The 17,739-nt window shown below is 43.6% G+C and overlaps 1 protein-coding gene across 1 annotated transcript in view; it reads left to right on the top strand.

Annotated features, from left to right (window-relative positions):
• The window catches only part of TENM4 (teneurin transmembrane protein 4), a 3,069,169-nt gene that overhangs the window by 2,294,513 nt on the left and 756,917 nt on the right, over positions 1-17,739 (top strand). The gene's annotated exons all lie outside the window — the stretch shown is intronic.

The following is a 17,739-nucleotide window of genomic DNA, read 5'->3' as shown; positions in this document are numbered from 1 at the left end:
CTTCTTTCCCACCCCTGCCCTCCTTTTTGGCAAACTGGGGCATTTGGGTGAGAAAAGTGGCCTTCTTACTCAGCCTGTCCTCTTCTCATTCCAACACAGCTGCCTTCTGAGTGCTGGGAAAGGTCTGGCCCTTGCCTGGAGATGTCATGATAGTCCTTTGACCTACTTTTGTTTCTTTTCTGTTCACTTCTGGGCTGTGCCCCATTAACCATTCACGCACAACCCTCCCCCAAGCTGGCAAGGCCTCAGGATTCTTCAGGTGGAAGAGGGAATGCTTGATTTCTGTCCACATCCTATAAAATGCTTATCAGATGATAGTAGCTTTCCAGGGTTAGTGCCAGAGACTTAGCATGACCCAAAGGCCTGGAGGCTCTTCACTTACGCATGATTTGGTGATTTTACATCTCTTAGACAATAAATTTTTGGTTGAGAAGTACTTCTACTCAGCGTCTGATTTTTTCTTGAGATCTTCTCAAACCCACCTCAAACTGGGGAAATGTGTTGTGTTTTGGAGAGGGCTTTTAACATTTAATGTGCATAGGTACCACCTGAGAACTTACTAAAATGCAAGTTCTGATTCAGTGGGTGGGAGCATGGGCCTGAGCTCCTGCATTTCTGACAAGCTTCCAGGAGATGTTGATGCCGCCAGTCTAAGGCCACACTTGGCTTAGCAGAGCTCTAAGACCTTGGTCTTCCTTCCTGCTTCTGCTTTCTCCCTTTCGTCTCCTCAGGTCCAGGAGCACCAGATGCAGACTGTCATTGAGTGAATGGAATCTGTCAGTTTTGTGCAACTGTTTGTCAGTATTGTTGTAGCCTCAGTGGAGGCAATTGTAGTGTGAAGTAGACAGAGTAAATAGTGGCCATTATCATCATGCCGTGGAAAGATTCCAGTTCCACATATTATGTTGTACTCTCCAGGCTTCTTTTATATCTTCAAGCACATTAAGCCTCATGGCACATTGTGGAATAGGCAGTGATTTTTATTACTAGGATAAGTATTACTCTGAAAATTTTATAACATTTATTATGTTTTTGTTTAATGTGGTTTTCTTCTGATTATGACAATAATGCATGTAAACAACATAAAATTTAGGAAACCTAAGATAACACAGAGAACAAGAAAAAATAACCCATAATCTTGCCATGGAGAGGTAGTTTCTCCTAACCTTTTGTTTTTCTTTCCAGTATTGTTTCTATGTAAAATCTTAATTCTCACCACTACCCTCTCCCACCATAATTTGGAGCACATTACGCACATTGTTTTGCAGCCTTAATCTATCACGATCGTTTCCCCGTTCCATTAAGTTTTTCCTCCAACACGACGTTCCATAGCTATGTAGTATTCCATCATAAGGATATACCATTATTTATTTAACTAATTTTCTACTGTTGTTTTCCATTTCTCACCACCATAAATAATGCTGAGATCAACATTTTCATGTACTTGTCTGTTTATTTTCTTCAGTCCAATTTCTTTACTTGAAATTTCTAGGTCAAAGATAATGCAGCTTTTTAAAGCTTCTGACAATGTGCTGATCCATGATGGGCCTGTGGAAGCTTGGAACTAAGACCAAGTTCCCTCTAGTCTGGTAGCACTTTGACCAGGGAAGTTTTCATCGTTCTTGTGTTGTGTAGGGAGTTTCATCATTCCCATTTTGTGTCACCAGGGTACCATGGTGGCACTGGAGAAGCCTTGAGCAGACAGTCCCCTCTGCCACTTCAGCTCCTGGTTCATGTGTGCTGAACTGCATCACACTGGGGTAGATGGTCACTAGGTCATTAAGATTGATCTAGACCCTCTCTTCCTCCTGGATCTGTGAAGGTATCTGCAGTTTTAAAGGAGAGAGGAAAAGAGGGAAGAAAGGTACCAATACTGTGTCTATCAAACTCTAGATTCATATATCCAACTGCCTCCTTGATATTTTTATTTGAATAATCTCATATGTGTCTCACACCTAACACATCCGAAACTCATCTTCCCTGAAAGACCTGCTTTACTGGCAATCCTCCCTAGCTCAGCTAATGGTAACTCTGTCCTTCTGGTTCATAGGCCCCAAATTTTGGAGTCATCTTTGACTCCTGCTTTTGTTTTCATACCTTATAGCTGAGCCGTCAGGAAATCATATTGGCTCCGCTCTCCAGACATAACCTCACAGCGGACCACTCTTCATGCTCTCCACTGCTACCACCTGGGTTCACCCCTGATCTTCTCTCATCTGGATGATCACAGGATCCTCTTTGTTGAATTGTGTGAGGCATTTGGCCTATATTATCTCATTTATTCACGTGGAGCTGAGTAAGGTCTTGTTAGTCCCCATTTTCCAGAGGGGCAACAGGGACTCAATGAGGTTAGACATCTTGCCTGAGGTCACTCTACCAGTGAGTCAGGGAGCCAGGTTCCCTACAGATATTCATCTGGCCGTAAAGCAAATGTTCCTCTCCAGGAGGTGTTGGTTGTAAGTTCATGAGCCATGGAGGGGATGGGGAACTTGAATATCTTATTCCTGGTGGCAGGAACAAGATACACACCATCTTTTGATGTCAGAACTTGTTAGGTAACATTTTAAATAGAAGATGTGTATCCTCTTCTCACATCTAGTGCACTGATGAACAAAGCCTTGTATCAAGAATTAATTTTGGAAGGAGATACTCCCTTCATAGCCTACCCCTGAAGGTGGGAAATAGTGTGGGGAAATTCATTCTAGACCAGAGTGTGGGTGATGGTCTCAAGGCATCAAAGTAGGTTTCTGAAAGACCCCCACATTTCGGCATGTGTTTGTGCACAGGTGTGTGGGCACACACCTATAATTTACAGCACATTCCTAGAACTTTTCAAGTTAAAGTGTTGCCTTGTTCACTCCTATGGTTGTTATTTCTTGATCTGTTGTCGTCACATGTCTCACTGTTCTTTCCCCTCAATAATCAAGGTATTAAATTCACTTGTTCAGAAGTGGACCCCAGAGGCAGGCAGGCAGGCAGAGACCAAAGAGATGTCACAGAGCTTATAGCAGAGGGATCGGAGCCGGGTCCATGTGAGCAGATCCCGCCACCTGAGATAGATAGGCCATTTGTGCCCCTACTGTGTGCTAAGAAGCGCCTATTGTGTGCTGAGCACAGCAACTCTGCCAACAGTCTTGTTATGCTCCATCACTGACTATATGAGTAGTGTTGCCAGGATTTGAATTTGGATCAGTCTGGCTCCAAATCTGTGTTCTTCTACTTCACCTTTCTAGGACTCAGGAGAACACGGCCAGGAGTTTAGGGCTAGTCTCTTAGTAGCTAACCAGCAGTCTTTCCCCAAAGGCTCCAGACACTGAGGTACACTAGGGATGTGGGGAGAGCTGGCTTTTGTTCAGCATCAGCCAGAACATCCTAGAAGGGATTAGACAGCTTGTGGAGGGAGTGAGCTCCCTGATATTGGAGGAGGACAAGCAGCGCTGTCAAGTCTATTGAGAAGCTTCTTGCAGGGGGTGGGAAATTGGACTCGATGTCCTCCTGAAAGGTTCAGTTACAAAATGGCTGGGTCCCTTTGGTGGACTCCTCACCTTGATCCTTAGCACCGTTATTAAGTATACTGATTAATCCAATCAGTAAGGGCTTGCTGAGTGAGCTGGGCAATGGAGTAGATGTGATTCAAGACAGAAAAGCAGGAGAGTACACCACTCTGATCTCAAGGCACTTAGGATCCAGTTAAAGGTACTATTAAGACATTATCAGTTGAAGAGTCAGACTGACCTAAGTTTAAATCTGGGCTAAGCCACAACTAGACCAGGCTTTCCCAACTTTGGCACCCCCGACTTTTTTTTTTTTTTTGAAAAGGAGTCTCATTCTGTCTCCCAGGCTGGAGTGCAGTGGCATGATCTCGGCTCACTGCAAGCTCCGCCTCCCAGGTTCATGCCATTCTACTGCCTCAGCCTCCCGAGTAACTGGGACAATAGGCCCCCGCCACCACGCCTGGCTAATTTTTTGTATTTTTACTAGAGACGGGATTTCACTGTGTTAACCAGGATGGTCTCGATATCCTGACCTCATGATCTGCCCACCTCAGCCTCCGAAAGTGTTGGGATTACAGGTGTGAGACACTGTGCCCAGCCTTTTTCTTTTTCTTTTCGTTTTTTTTTTTTTTTTTGGAGACAGGGTCTCGTTCTGTTGCCCAGGCTGGAGTGCAGTGATGTGATTAGGGCTCACTGCAGCCTTGACCGCCTGGGAATAATTGATTCTCCTGAGCTTAAATGATTCTCCCACCTCAGTCCCCCAAGTATAAGAGCTGGGACTACAGGCATCCAGCCATCATACCTGGCTAATTTTTGTTTTGTTTTGTTTTGTTTTGTTTTGTTTTGTTTTGTTTTGTAGAGATGAGGTTTTGCCATGTTGTCCAGGCTGGTCTCGAACTCATGAGTTTAAGCGATCATCCTGTCTCAGCCTTCCCAAAGTGCTGGCATTATGGGTGTGAGCCATTGCACCTGGCCAACTTTGCCACAAATGACCAGATAATTCTTTGTTGTAGGCGGTGTTCTGTGAATCACGGATGTTGAGCAGCATCCCTGGCCTCTATCCACTAGATTCCAGTGCCTTCCCTGCCAGTTGTGACAACCAAAAATGTTGACAGACATTGCCAAAAGTTCACTGAGCAAAGAATTGCCAAGATTGTCCGTCCTTGGTTGGAAGCCACTGGACTAGCTTGCGTGACTTTTGGCAGACAAGCTAAACTCTTGGTCTTAGTTCCATCTTTTTTAATGTATGGCAACAATACCTGCTGTAAGAATGAAATGAGATAGCATTAATCAAGCTTCTACCAGGGAGCCTGGCACAAAGTAGACAGACACATCTGAGAAAGAACCTTCACACCCAGGTGAGTGGGGGAGGCAGGGAAGCTTCAAAAAGTGGGAAGCATTTGAGGTCAGACTTGAAGGATGAGAACATATTTTCCAAAAGGACAAGAAGTATTGTGATTATTATTATTCCACCTCCTTCCTCTACCCTTGCAGGCCTCCTCTCACTTGCTGGTCACTCCTTCTTCTCTCTTGTAAAAATCAACCAAAGAGACTCTTCTGAATCCTTAGCTCCTGGAAACAGGAGATTTCGTTCTGGCCTCACATTTAACCCTCCCTGTGCCTGCTGCTCCAGGAGTGCATTGACTCGCCTCTTGTTCTGGAGCGGGCCAAGAATGACCTCTGTTTCCCCATCTTGTTAAGTATGAATTGGAAATTTGTACCCATGCAGTTTCCTTGCAAAAAAAAAAAAAAAAAAAAAAATGCACTTGTAAGCATTCAGATCTGGCTTGAACGAGACAGGAGCTACAAATGCAGCTGAATATTTCATGAAGACCCTTTCAAACCACATGCTCTGCTCTTGTGGATGGTATGGGGGAGGGAGCACAGGCTGCGAGTCAGACCAACTTAGTTTTAGCCCTGACTCTTTAGTGGAACTTTGTGGTAGGAAGTGTCTTCACTTCCCTGGGCCTCGGTTTCCTCATCTGTATAATGGCAGGGGTGGGCGTTGCAACTGATTTGGGATTTATTGTGAGGGCTTCAGGAGATAATATAGGTAAAGAATCTGGCAGGGTGCCTGGCACATGGTAGGTGCTTAGTCAATGTTACCTCTCCGGTTGGAATCTTCCTGTTCTCTTCCCAGACTCTGTGCTTTTAGGGACAGCATAGTCTTTCTGGATGACATAGGCCAATGTCATGGGACTCCATGGGGGATTGGGTTTAGGACAGCCTCCCGGCCTTCTCCTTTTAACTTAAGCTTTGGGATTGGGACCAGCATCCTTGGAAAGCTCACCAGTTGGTCTCCTTTAGAAGACAGGATGTAAAGAATTCCCTCTGATTCAAATGGCCCAGCTGAACATACTTTCAGTTTAAAAATAAGTTGGCCTATCAGAAGGCTGTTTTAAAATTTAGAGGTGACAAGCAAATGTCTGTCTTACCTTTGTACAAAGATGAGTGATTAGAAGAGCCAAAACAGAAGCCCAGAGAGGCCCCTAGGCCACAGTCCCTGCCCCAGGCCCAGGCCCAGCCTCGGGTCAGACCCTCCCTCCCTCTGTTCTACCAGGGAGCCAAGGTTGCTGTAAGGAAAACAAGAGGAGTGTGGTGTTTTGTAACTATTTTTATACCTACATCAGACTTGATGTTAGTGCTTCTGAATTATTTAACATTTTTCTTTCTCAGCTGGCCTCTCCAGCGAGTTTCTCTCTCAGGGTGGAGGGAGTTGTTTTTTAGGCAACCATGGAGGCAGACAAACATTGACTGCAGGGCACCTGCTTTTTTTGGGGAACGACATTCTTAGGTATCCTATTATGAATTAGGGGCCTCATATTAAACATAGGTGACAGGTATAATAGATGGCAGATATCTTGTCTCCATGTTACAAACAGAGAGGCTAAGTAACTTGCCAAAGACCACACAGCAGGAAGTGAGGGAGTCAGGATTCAAATTCTGGTCTTTCTTACTGTACAGCTGGTGTTGCTTCTACTGAGCTGGACTGCTGCTCCTCTGTCCTTTGTGTGTGTGCGTGTGTGTGTGTGTGTGTGTGTGTGTAAGAACCATGTGGGTGATTTAATATGGTACTCCTTAAGCTAACAGGCCGCTGTCACCGTTAGCTTAAGGAGTACCAGATAAAATCGCCCACAAATACTGTGGAGGTGAACAGAGTTGAGAAGATGAGCCTCAGAAGGCTGAGCACTGAGAAGCAGGGATGTGGTTCCCTTGGTTATTGCATCCTGGGGGAATGGGAAGATTGTCGCAGCCCTAGCAGGAAGTCCCTTCATTGCACTTCACAGGCGCCACGTGTGGGGTGTGGGTTAAGAGCCCTTCCCTCACAGTCTGGCCACCCTCTTGAAAGGGGTACCTGCACCTTGGGCCTCATTGAAGAGGGTGATGATTGGCAGCTCTAAACCACCCGGACAACAGGAGGGAATGAACTGGACTCTTATCTGCTGCCTCTCGTAATTAAAGTCCATCATAGACTTTTAATGGGCATTTTGAAATAGACATCCTGGTTTGAAAGGAATCCTACTGTAGATCGAGATCAGCCTCCCTGCAGAAGCACTGTCTTGCTGATAATTTTTTTTTTTTTTATTTCAGAGCCAGAGAAGATTACACATTTTCCTTGTTCTGTTCCTTTAGCTCCTATTTAATTATTGGTGACCTCGAGATGACTCTCTTTCAAGCGTTTTAAACTCCTCATTCTACCTTGTGTGAAAACCCCGTTAGAATTATAATATGAACTCTCTCTGGGAGATAGTCCTCTGCAAATTAGCTAGGGACACTTATTTCAAAAGTGCCCATCGTTATAGTTTCAATAAAATTCACTGGGGTAAAGCAGATGTTAGTAATGTTAATAACAGCTGTATTTTGATAGGAATGCACTTTATGACTATATCAAGCAATATCACATTCCGTTAAATAAAGTAATATTTGACACGGGTAAATTCCTTGATATTAAATTTCAGATAGCTGTATGAAATACTAGGTTCTCCTTCACATACATATGGATGAAAGTGGCCCTACTTTTGTTTTTTTTTTTTTTGGATGACTTTATTTATGAAAACATACAGACAAGGTAATGGAATGATATTCCAAAATAGCCTCTTATGTGAAATAATTTGATTTAAAGTTTTATAAGCATTACAAGAATTGACCAGTGTGCTTTCAAATGCCTCTACTTGTGATTTTGCAAAGAGGAAAGCAAAGGGAGAGGAGGGAGAGTCACGTTTAAAAAATAGTTTACACATTTAAAAAATACTCCCTACCAGATACCTTTGTGTACTCCTTGACTCATCTAATGCACACACAAGCACTCTAGAAGCCTGGTTTTCACTTACAGCAAAGCTAAGTGAAAGCTTTGGAAGGTTTGGAAAGCTTTGGAAACTTCTGGAAGGTGAAATATCATCCCTGCGGCTACACTGCTGGTGGAATTAGCATTGAACCTGGGTTAATCTGACTCTGGAGTGCCTGCTGCTACCTCTGTCCCATCCCAGCTCCAGGGACTAGGTTTCAAATATTTTTTCTATATTGTATGGATGTGTGAGCATGTGGAGGGGTAATAGTTTTTTTTTTTTCCTTTCCACCGTGGAAGCAAATAACCATCCCCCCCCCCAAAAAAAAACTGGTTTGTGTCCAAATAAGTTTAATAAATGCCAAATTAGAGAGGTTAATGTATTTTCATGCTGCAGAAAGTCTCAGAGTCTTCACTATGCTTATGTGAATCTCCAAGAGAGGCATAAATAGCACATAAGAGTTCCCAAACTTCTAATATGAGTTTTTTTTTTTTCTAAAGCAAAACCATTTTTAGCACTCTCACAAGAGTAGGGTTTCTTCAGAAACTCTTTGGGAAGTGCTAACTTTGTGGATTTGTGAATCTGTAGAGTTATGATTATGGTTCCTGTCTTAGTGATATGGTCCAAGCAGGAAGCTTGGAGAGTCCTGCAGGGGCTGCGTGTTTCCCTCTTGGGAGGCTGCAAGCTGCCTCACTTTCTGACATCTTAGTCATTCAGGTAAATGAAATTCGTTTTTGTTCTAACCCTTCCCAACCTATTTTATGGAAAACATCAAAGTATTTAAATACAAAGAGTAAGGATTTAACATTTAAAAAAAATGTATGTCAAATGATCAGGAGGGAGAAAACCTTTACCATAGATTGGGAAGGATTTGCATCGTTGAAAGAGCTAAAAGACAAAGATAAGCTTTTAAAATACATATATGGAACAAAGAGAACACAGTGGGTTGGATTCAAAATATTTAAATCTGTCTTATTCCATTAAGGGAAGTTTAAAATAAATGGTTTCTCATTCAGTCTCTCTCTCACTCACACACACATGCACATACACATAAAATATCACATAGGAAGTCTCATACTCAAACCCGCTCCCCGCACCCACCTTGTATCTTGAAGGAACTAAGGAATAATTTGGCTCACCTAGGTAGCTGGGGAAACTGAAGGCCCAGAGAAGGGAAGGAGTTTGTGCCAACCCACAAAGCCAGTTCATGGGACATCAGGCCAAGGAGTGGAGATGGGGATGATATCTGACATGCTTTGCACCCCTACTGTGTAGCAGACCTAATCTCTTTACCTCCTTACAACCAACCAGGTTATGAGTGTTATCTTCATTAAAGCTGAGGAAATGAAACTAGGAAATGTCAAGTGACATGACCCATGGCTGGTAACTGGCCTCATAGTGGGATTTGAGCCCATACAAAGTACATATCACACTGTCAAGTCCAGAATGTGAGTTTCCTTTTTGCCAATCTAATTTTACTATCTCATCCACTATCCATCCCTGACTTACTAGACAGAGCGAGGTATCCACCCAGTTACCTTCTGATGAGTTGGGAGGGAACACATCCATCCCTGTGCCGTGGGTGCTAAGGGTGCCATTTGGAACATGGAGGAAGGGAGCTGACCTCTTACCTGTGGGTGTGAACAGCTCGACTACCCGGTTCCCAAGTGCTCTGGTGGTTTATAAGCAGTGAGGTGAGTCACAAAGCGGACAAAGGCCACTGACTCAGCGAAGAGGGAGGTGCCCTCAGTTCTTAATTCAACATTGCCATGACTTGCTGGGAGCGGTTTTTGATCCTTCCATGTGTTTTTGAAAAGCCAAGTAGGCTTTTCATCTCCTTCACCACTTTAGATGCGAGTTTGTCCTGGAGGCAGGGAAATGGCTCAGCTGCCCTCGTGGGCTTCTGTCAATCCTATGCTTCAAACAAGTATGAGCTAAGCCTATTCTAGATGTGACCTGGAATATAAACAATCCAATGAGTTTAACTTCCTTCAGAGGTGGCACCTGGAGAGGCCATACATTTATTCGAGTGATGCCACCATTGCTAAACACAAGGCTGTATGCCTCTTTGGGAATTTGGGAGTTCAGTCATTCAATATCTGTTAAGAGTGTCTAGTTTCCAGGCACTGAAAAAGTGCTGGGCAAAGTCAGAGGAAAGCCAACCCCTGCCTTCAAAGAGATGACAACCTGTTGGAAGACACAGCCACATAATGGAGTAATTGGAGTGGGGTGTAAATGTACAGGGGACATACAAGAGCCACCTCTGCATAGGGGCAGTCAGGCAGGGTCTCACAGAAGAGGTGAAGCATGAACTATATTGAAGGGTGATCAGAGTTCGTCAGGGTGACCAGGGAGGACATTCTAGTTGCAGGGAATAGCATATACACATCCACAGGAAAATGAGAAATCACATTGTTTCAGTTGGGCTAGAGCAGAGTATATTGTGTTGGGTGGTGGAGCCATATGAGGGAGAATAGATTGGTGGGATTCTTAAGAGCCAGAATTGGCCGTTAGAGCCAACTTGTAAGCCACATGATTGGCTATGACTCAACAGATAGAAGTGGCATCTTGCAACCATCAGTATCAGTATTCTTGTTGTTTTCATGTCCCGCATACTGTGGTTTCAGTGTCTTTTGCTTGTTTAGGGAAATCCATTATACCCTAAAGAAGCAAGTTGATAAGAAATCCTCAAAGAGAGATTCTAGGTAGGTGCTTTTCAGTAGAGGTTTCTGTAATGATGGAAATGTCCTGTATCTATGTCCTCCGATAGGATAGCCATTGGTCAGATGCAACTGTTGGACCCTTGAAATGTGGCTGGAATAGAATTTTAAATTGTATTTGTATCATATATAATTTATGTTACTTATTTTGCATCCTTGTTTGTCATATTTATGTTTTCTTTCTATTAGGCAGTACTAGTCTAGTGCAAGGAGACAGACAATCCCGTTACTGACACATACACCGTTTAAAGTATACTGTAGGAAAAGGGCCTTCCTTGAAGCCTGCACCCCAGCCAGGAAGAGTGCAATTAAAGAGTGACAAGATCTGCCTGGAGGTCAGTAAGAAAGACTTTCAAGAGGAGAGAACTTCTTATTACTGGGCTCTGAGCGTTTAGACAATCTCTGAGTAGGGAAATGTGGAGTGATTCCTCCAGAGGAGAGAGCATGAGAAAAGGTGTGGGGGCTCCAGGAAAGCACATCCCTGGGGGATATGGGGTGGGATGAGGTGACCTCAGGAAGAAAGAAGGCCACAAGGAGCTTGGACTCTATTCTGATGAAGCAAGGACACTTTACATAGATGATGTCACATTGCAAGTATGAGCAGGGATGTCATGAGCATTATCCAGGACTACAGGAGACATACATAGTGTTCTTCAAAGGACAATGTAATTCTCTGGACATGGGGCATAAACACCATGGTTCAAAGCCAAGCTTTTAGAGGCAGAATGCAAAGTGGAATCTTCTTCTACTCAGGTACAGCTCTCTTTGCTATGTGGTAATGTTTACTACCACTGTGGTCATGTTTACCAACCACTTTTGTGGTTGGTATTTCCTGTAAATCTTTAAGTCCAAACAACGGCATCTGGGCACAAGAAAGGATAAGAGGGACCAGTCCCCTTTGAGCCATCAGCAAACAGCCCAGAGGAAGACTCTGAAGTCCAAAGAGCCTGGCTGAACTGCTCAAAGCTGCTGAGCTTTCCTTTGCACTACACTGCCTTGCCCTTGGTGCCAGAACTTAGTCTCTGGGCTAAAGGAAACTCTAGACATGTTTTCAGTGCTTACATAAGAGTCAACTCGTGAAATACACTTGCCTTTAAAGAGCAAAAGTGAAGTTCTTTTAAGCAATTTCTTCAGCACAACATAAATGTGCCAAACATTGACATTCTTATGCCAGCCCTTAGATTTGAGACTCTCAGTTAACTACTTTCCAGATATCTGTTTTGCCCTTAATGTTATACAGTATTGAAATATTGATCAGGACCTCAGCCACAGTGTATCTTGGCTAAACTGTCCTAGGTTTCTAGCAAACAAGGAATGACTGTGTGAGTGGCAAGAAAGCGTTGATGTTACAGTTGCCTGTAGTGTCTGTCTTTTTTTTTTTTTTTTTTTTTTTGCCATTGTCTGTGTATGCACCAAAATCCTAACTGTACCTGAGATAGAAGACGCAAGCTTTGCACAAAAGCAGTGTTAGTAGCAGGCACACACTATAGGATTTGGAGCAGAGACCTGGAGAGAAACCCTGAGCCTGCCACCAATTAATTTGTGACTTGAGGCAAATTACCTGACCTTGTTAAGCCTCAGTTTCCCCATCTGGAAACCCGGATCTTAATACCATCTCATTAGGTTGTTATGAGGGTGAGTTGATACAATGCATGTAAAACTCTTAGCATCATATCTGTCACATAGTAGGGTTATACCTTAATAAACAGAAACTAATAATGTTAATTTTACCAAATTTTTATGTTATAGCTAAAGAGTTTCTTTTGTCAAAAAAGAGATACATGAAAGAATGCTCAGTATCATTAGTCATTAGAGAAATGAAAATTAAAACCACCATGAGATACCACTTCAAACCCACTCGAATGTCTACAATTAAAAAGACTGACCATACACGTGTTGGTAAGGATATGGAGCAACAGAAATGTAAAAGGAGACTACTACTTCAGAGAACAGCTTGGCAGCTTCTTAAAACCATAAATACATACCTACCTTGTGACCCAGCCATTTCACTCCTAAGTGTTTACCCCAGGGAAGTGAAAGCGTATTTAGATACAAAGACCTGTACAAGAATGTTTGAGGCACCTCTATTTGTAATAGCCAAAAATTGTAAGTCACCCAAATGTCCATCAACAGGTGAATGGATAAACACATTGTGGTATATCCATAAAATGGAATGTTAATCAGCAGTAAAAAAGGAATAAATGCTTGATAAGCCCAACAACATGGATCAATCTCAAAATAATTATACTGAGTGGGAAAAGTCAGACTCAAAAGCATGTATACTGTATGATTCATTTTATATTAAATGTCACAAATTGCAGAGTAATCTATTGTGATAGGAAGCAGGTCAGGGGTTGCCTGGAGAGGGTGAAGGGGTGGGAGGGATTATCAAGGAGGATGGGGAAATTTGGGGGATGATGTGAATATGGTTACTATTTTGATTGTAGTGATGTTTTCACAGTTGCATACTGATATCAAAACTCATCAGGTTGTGCAATTTAAGCATGTATAGTTTATTGTATATCAAGTATAGCTCAGTAAAGTATGTTTAAGTTAATGTTCAGTACAACGAAAGACAAATCGCATCCTCATGCTGGAGTTTGTTTACAAGATGAGTTCTCTTCAGATGTCACCACAGTGAGTGGAGTTTGACTCCCAGCCCCAGCATTCACTGTCACCTTGAGCACGCTGCTTAAGCTCTCTGAGATGCAGCTTTTCCATATGAAAGTGGAGATGGTAAACCTACATCACATCATTCCTGGGGCCTTTGAAGGCGTTAATATACATAAAGCCCTGAGCACCAAGTCTGACCTATAGTGGATGACCCAAATGCATGTCTACAATGATAGCATTATTTATTACTTTCAGGTATGTGGAATACCTAAATACCCTAAATCACCTTTAAACAAATGAAAATTCATGTGAGTCAACCTGGGTGAAAACCGAAATGCATTTTACTTCATTGGGGGCATAGACGTGAGTGCTTCCAAATTGCTCTGAAACAGTTTGTTCTTTTTGGTTGATTAAACATGCTTTAATTTCACAGATCCCAGTTCTGTTCAGCAGACATTCTTTGAGGACTGGACGGACTTCCTAAAGGAAGTGACTAATCATAGAATCTTAGAGTTGGACAAGAGAGAGACAGTCTTAATGCAACCCTGTCATCTTACAGACATGGAAATGGAGGCTGGGGAAGAAAGGTGCCTTGTCCAGGGCTGCAAAGTGGTGGGGTGAGGAGTGAACCGGCCTCCTGGCCCCAGTCAGCATGCTTGCCCCTGCACCACGAGACCTCTCCCCTAAGCCAGGCCGCTTTCCGCAGATATAACGGTGGCAAGGTCAGCTGAGGCCGTGTCTAAATGATCAGAATTAATGGATTCTGAATGAATGAGGTTTTCTGCCTGAGTTTTAGGTTCAAGGAGCTCAGGAGGCACCCGGCCAAGGTTTTGGCATTTTTTGCCCATGATTCAGGCCGGGCTGCTTGGTTGGATTCCATGTCTCTACTCAGCCCCTCTCTCTGTGATCTGTGTTTCAGATCCATTTATATAAGACAGCTTTGGGAATTTCTGTTTTAAAAAAATGGAAAAGCAAGTTGTGTTTTTATTGTTTCTGCCGTCACATATAGGGCTCAAAGAGTTACATGTGTTTCCAGTAGCCAGCAGCTTGGAACAGTCCATTCTTAGAGGCCCAATTCCAGAAGACTGGCATAGAAGCAGCTTTCGGCAGCAGGTTGATACCCTTCTCGATTTCGAGTCGGCATGTTTTACTTGTCAGCATAGGCAGTAATAAGGCACATTCAGATGGCATCTCTATAGCCGCTCTTTCTCCTGGTCCTTGGACTAATACTCCGGGATTGGGAGGCAGGATGATTACAGTCCCTTGTCACGGTGTGGAAAGTGAGACTCAGGTTAGTTCAGTGGCTTCTCAAGATCACCACCTACTGTGCAGCAGAGGTTGAATCCAGGTCTTCCAGTGCAGTGTCGAAAGCTCTTTTCACTATTCCAGGCCAGCTATTCTGGGATGTTTCTTAGGGCTTTGACTTTGAAGGAACTGCTTTTCCAGTGCGTGCATGTGCGTGTGTGTGTGTGTGTCTGTACACATGTGTGTATATATGTACGTGTGTGTGTCTGTACACATGTATGTATATATGTACGTGTGTGTGAGTGGAGTTGCAGGGCAGGACCAAGGGATCTGTCTCCCTTTGAGGGCAAAGTCAAGTTGAATTTTGAGGTATAGAGATAAATTATGTGTATCTTGTGTTTCTGTTACTCTTTTTTTTTCTGTTCTTAATATAGGGTACATGAATAAGCTCCATGCAGAGCCACAAGGAATTGATCTTTCTTTTTCTTAAAATATTTGCCATCTATGACTTATCGGTGTGTGCATGCGTATGTGTAGATATATATTTTTCTCCTTTTTTTTGCAGACATGATTCTTTTTTACATACTTTAGCGTGCCACTTCTAAAAGCAAGGACATTCTTCTACATAACCACAATATGATGTTTATTCCTAAGAAAAGTAATAATAATTTACAATTATCATCTAACTTCTAGTCCATATTCAGATTGCCCCAATTGTTCAAAAATGTTTTTATGGCTCTTTTTTTCTCCTAAACTAGGATACAAACAAGATTTATGCATTACATTTGGTTGGTATGTTGAATCAACATTCCTAATAAGCAGTTTTCATGAGCTAGAATCATCTCCAAATTAGAGTGAAACAACCCTCTCCAGCTGAGGCAGCTGTTAGGGGCTGGCCGTGAAGGTCTCATGGGAACCTTGTGTCTTCTCTCTCATGTCTGCTGACCAATCAGTAGGAGGAGCTGGACTCTCTGTGTCAGGATGGAGCGTCCCAGGGAAGCAGGGAAAGAGAAAGGCAGAGCTGCCTAGCTTCTTGCTGGAAAAGGCTATGGTGTCCGAGGAGCTGAAACCTGCAGTCCACGGCCAGCTTCTTGGGAAGCAGGGAGTTTTCCCAAAGGAGTGGTGAGCAGCCTGGAGTGTGAGCCTGTGGACACCTTGGGAACTGGGGACAATTGCTGGGAGGTTTGGGAATCCTATGTGATGAAATGAGGGCAGATTTGGAACACAAGGTGCCCAGAATGTGTGTTTTTACTCTGACTTCATTTTCCGATTCTCATTCTATTTTTTGGTTACAGCCCTTTGAAAATGAACCTACCCTTGTGGACATAAAGAAATGGGTTTTTATTTGCAGTAGCCTGATTTGATGGCCCTTAGTTATTACCACATCATTAGGACATGCTGTAACTAATGCTTCACCAAGTTACCCACCATGGGTGCCTCCAGCACCTGCCCTTGCCTTTGTTATGTAGTGACTCATACCTGTGTCTGCCTTCCTTTCTGGACTGAGTGTTGTCTAGTTCCATTCTTAGTGCTGACACAGTGCCTGGCTGTGGTGCAGAGAAGATGCTCATGGAATAGGCTGCAGTGATCCAGACTTGTAAGACAGAATGTTATGGAAGCAGATAGGAGAAGAAAAAATAAATGAATGAATGGATGCATGCACGAAAACATGATAATCAGGAATGTTTTCCAAGAGGTTAGTAGTTGGAAGTTACTGGGAGATGGGATGAGTATTTATTTGATACATATTTATGAAGTATTTTTATGCCATAGCGCTGTTTTAATCACTTTATAAATAACTAATTTAATTTTCTTACAAACCTAGGAAGTAAGGACTGTTACTTTTCCTACCTCGTATGTGAGGAGACCAAAGCATAGACGGGTTAGGTGACTTATCCAAGGTCATATGGGTAGTAAGTTGGAGCTGGGACTTGATTCCAGATAATTCAGCTCCAGAGTCTACTGTTAGCCACCTCACTCTGTGTGGAGTGGGGTTGGGTGTTCCAAAGTCAGGGAAATCACTTGGTAATTGGTGGACCCCAACTGTCTTACGAGGGCTGTCACTAAGGCTGTCCTGTGCTTACAGACAACAGAGGGTCTGTCACCCAGCTGGGCCATCTTGAGGGAGCTGGCCGTCTTTGCCATTCCTGGGGCCTGACATCTCACACCCTGTTGGTTATCCTTGCGTGGCAGGCTTTCAGTGATGCAGATGCTTCTTGAGAATGCTCTTGGGCTTTACCAACAGGCTAACTTGCTAGCAGAGCTGGGAAGGCTGTGTCCTCTTGGGGTGTTCGGGAGGGCTCCTGAGCTGTCCTGGGGGTGGCACCCAGTCCATGCCAGGCCTGGCCACCAGGGCCTGACTCCTAAGAGGAAGGCTGAGCCAGTGCAGATCTGTTGTTGTGGCTGAGCCAAGCATCAGTGCTCTGCTAGACTCCTTTGTGAAGCTGGAGTCAGGGATATCGGCTCCCACTACCATAGAATTTCCTCTTGAAGATGAGAATTTGTTGATGTTTAATGATGTTGCTCAGTGGTTTGAATTGCTGCCCAATACCTGTCTTCACACATTGACAGAGCTGAAATAGGACTATCAGAGGAGTAGCCTTCTGGAGTTGGAAGAGAAGTGAAACATCTCATCCACTCTGTTGAGGCTTTGATCACTTCCATTGAACAAATTCTTCCTGAGCTTACAACTGTGCCTAGAGATGAGATAGAGGAAACCAAAAACCAAACACCCCAAAACCTCAAGGAGCTTGCAATCTGTTGGATGCCTTTCTTTCCAGCTTTTGGTAGAAAGAAAGACTGGAGGGAGAAGGGCTGTAGCAGAAGAGCACCAAGAAGATGCAATAAATGACCGGGGGGAAGAGAGGAGGGCCGCAGCGCAAGGCCAGGAGGGTGGTGTAGTCTAAGCACAGCATAGGCTTTACAGACCTAGTCCTGATTCTTGCTTCTACTGCTTACTTGCTTCATGATGGACAGCAAATCGCTTCTATCATGTTCTGAGTCTTAGTTTTCTCAACTGTAAAATAGGCTAATAATACCCTCTGGAAGAGTTTGTGTGGGATAGTGCCTAGGGCACTGTATTAGTTATCATCAAACAAAAGCAAGGGGAGAGCCATTTAGCACAAGCGTTTATATTGCTACACATCTCAGCAGGCTTTTAGGACAATACTCAGTCACAGCCACTGTGGCCTCTAGATTTCTAGAGAGCCTAACGAAAATAGCATGGCCTGGGGAAGATCAAGGGTTCAGGAGTCAGGCAGGCTGTGTGTCCTACTAGCCCAGAAGCTTTGAGCTTACCCTCTCTGAGCCTCACTTTTCCTATCTGTGAAATGGCCAAGTAGCCTGGATAGAAGGGCCAGGATCTACCACATGGAAGCAGAA

This window comes from Symphalangus syndactylus, chromosome 6 (genome assembly GCF_028878055.3).
Source record: "Symphalangus syndactylus isolate Jambi chromosome 6, NHGRI_mSymSyn1-v2.1_pri, whole genome shotgun sequence".
In the NCBI taxonomy this organism is placed as follows: domain Eukaryota; kingdom Metazoa; phylum Chordata; class Mammalia; order Primates; family Hylobatidae; genus Symphalangus; species Symphalangus syndactylus.
Note: the sequence above shows the minus strand (reverse complement) of the source record. Positions and strands in the feature narration are given on the sequence as shown.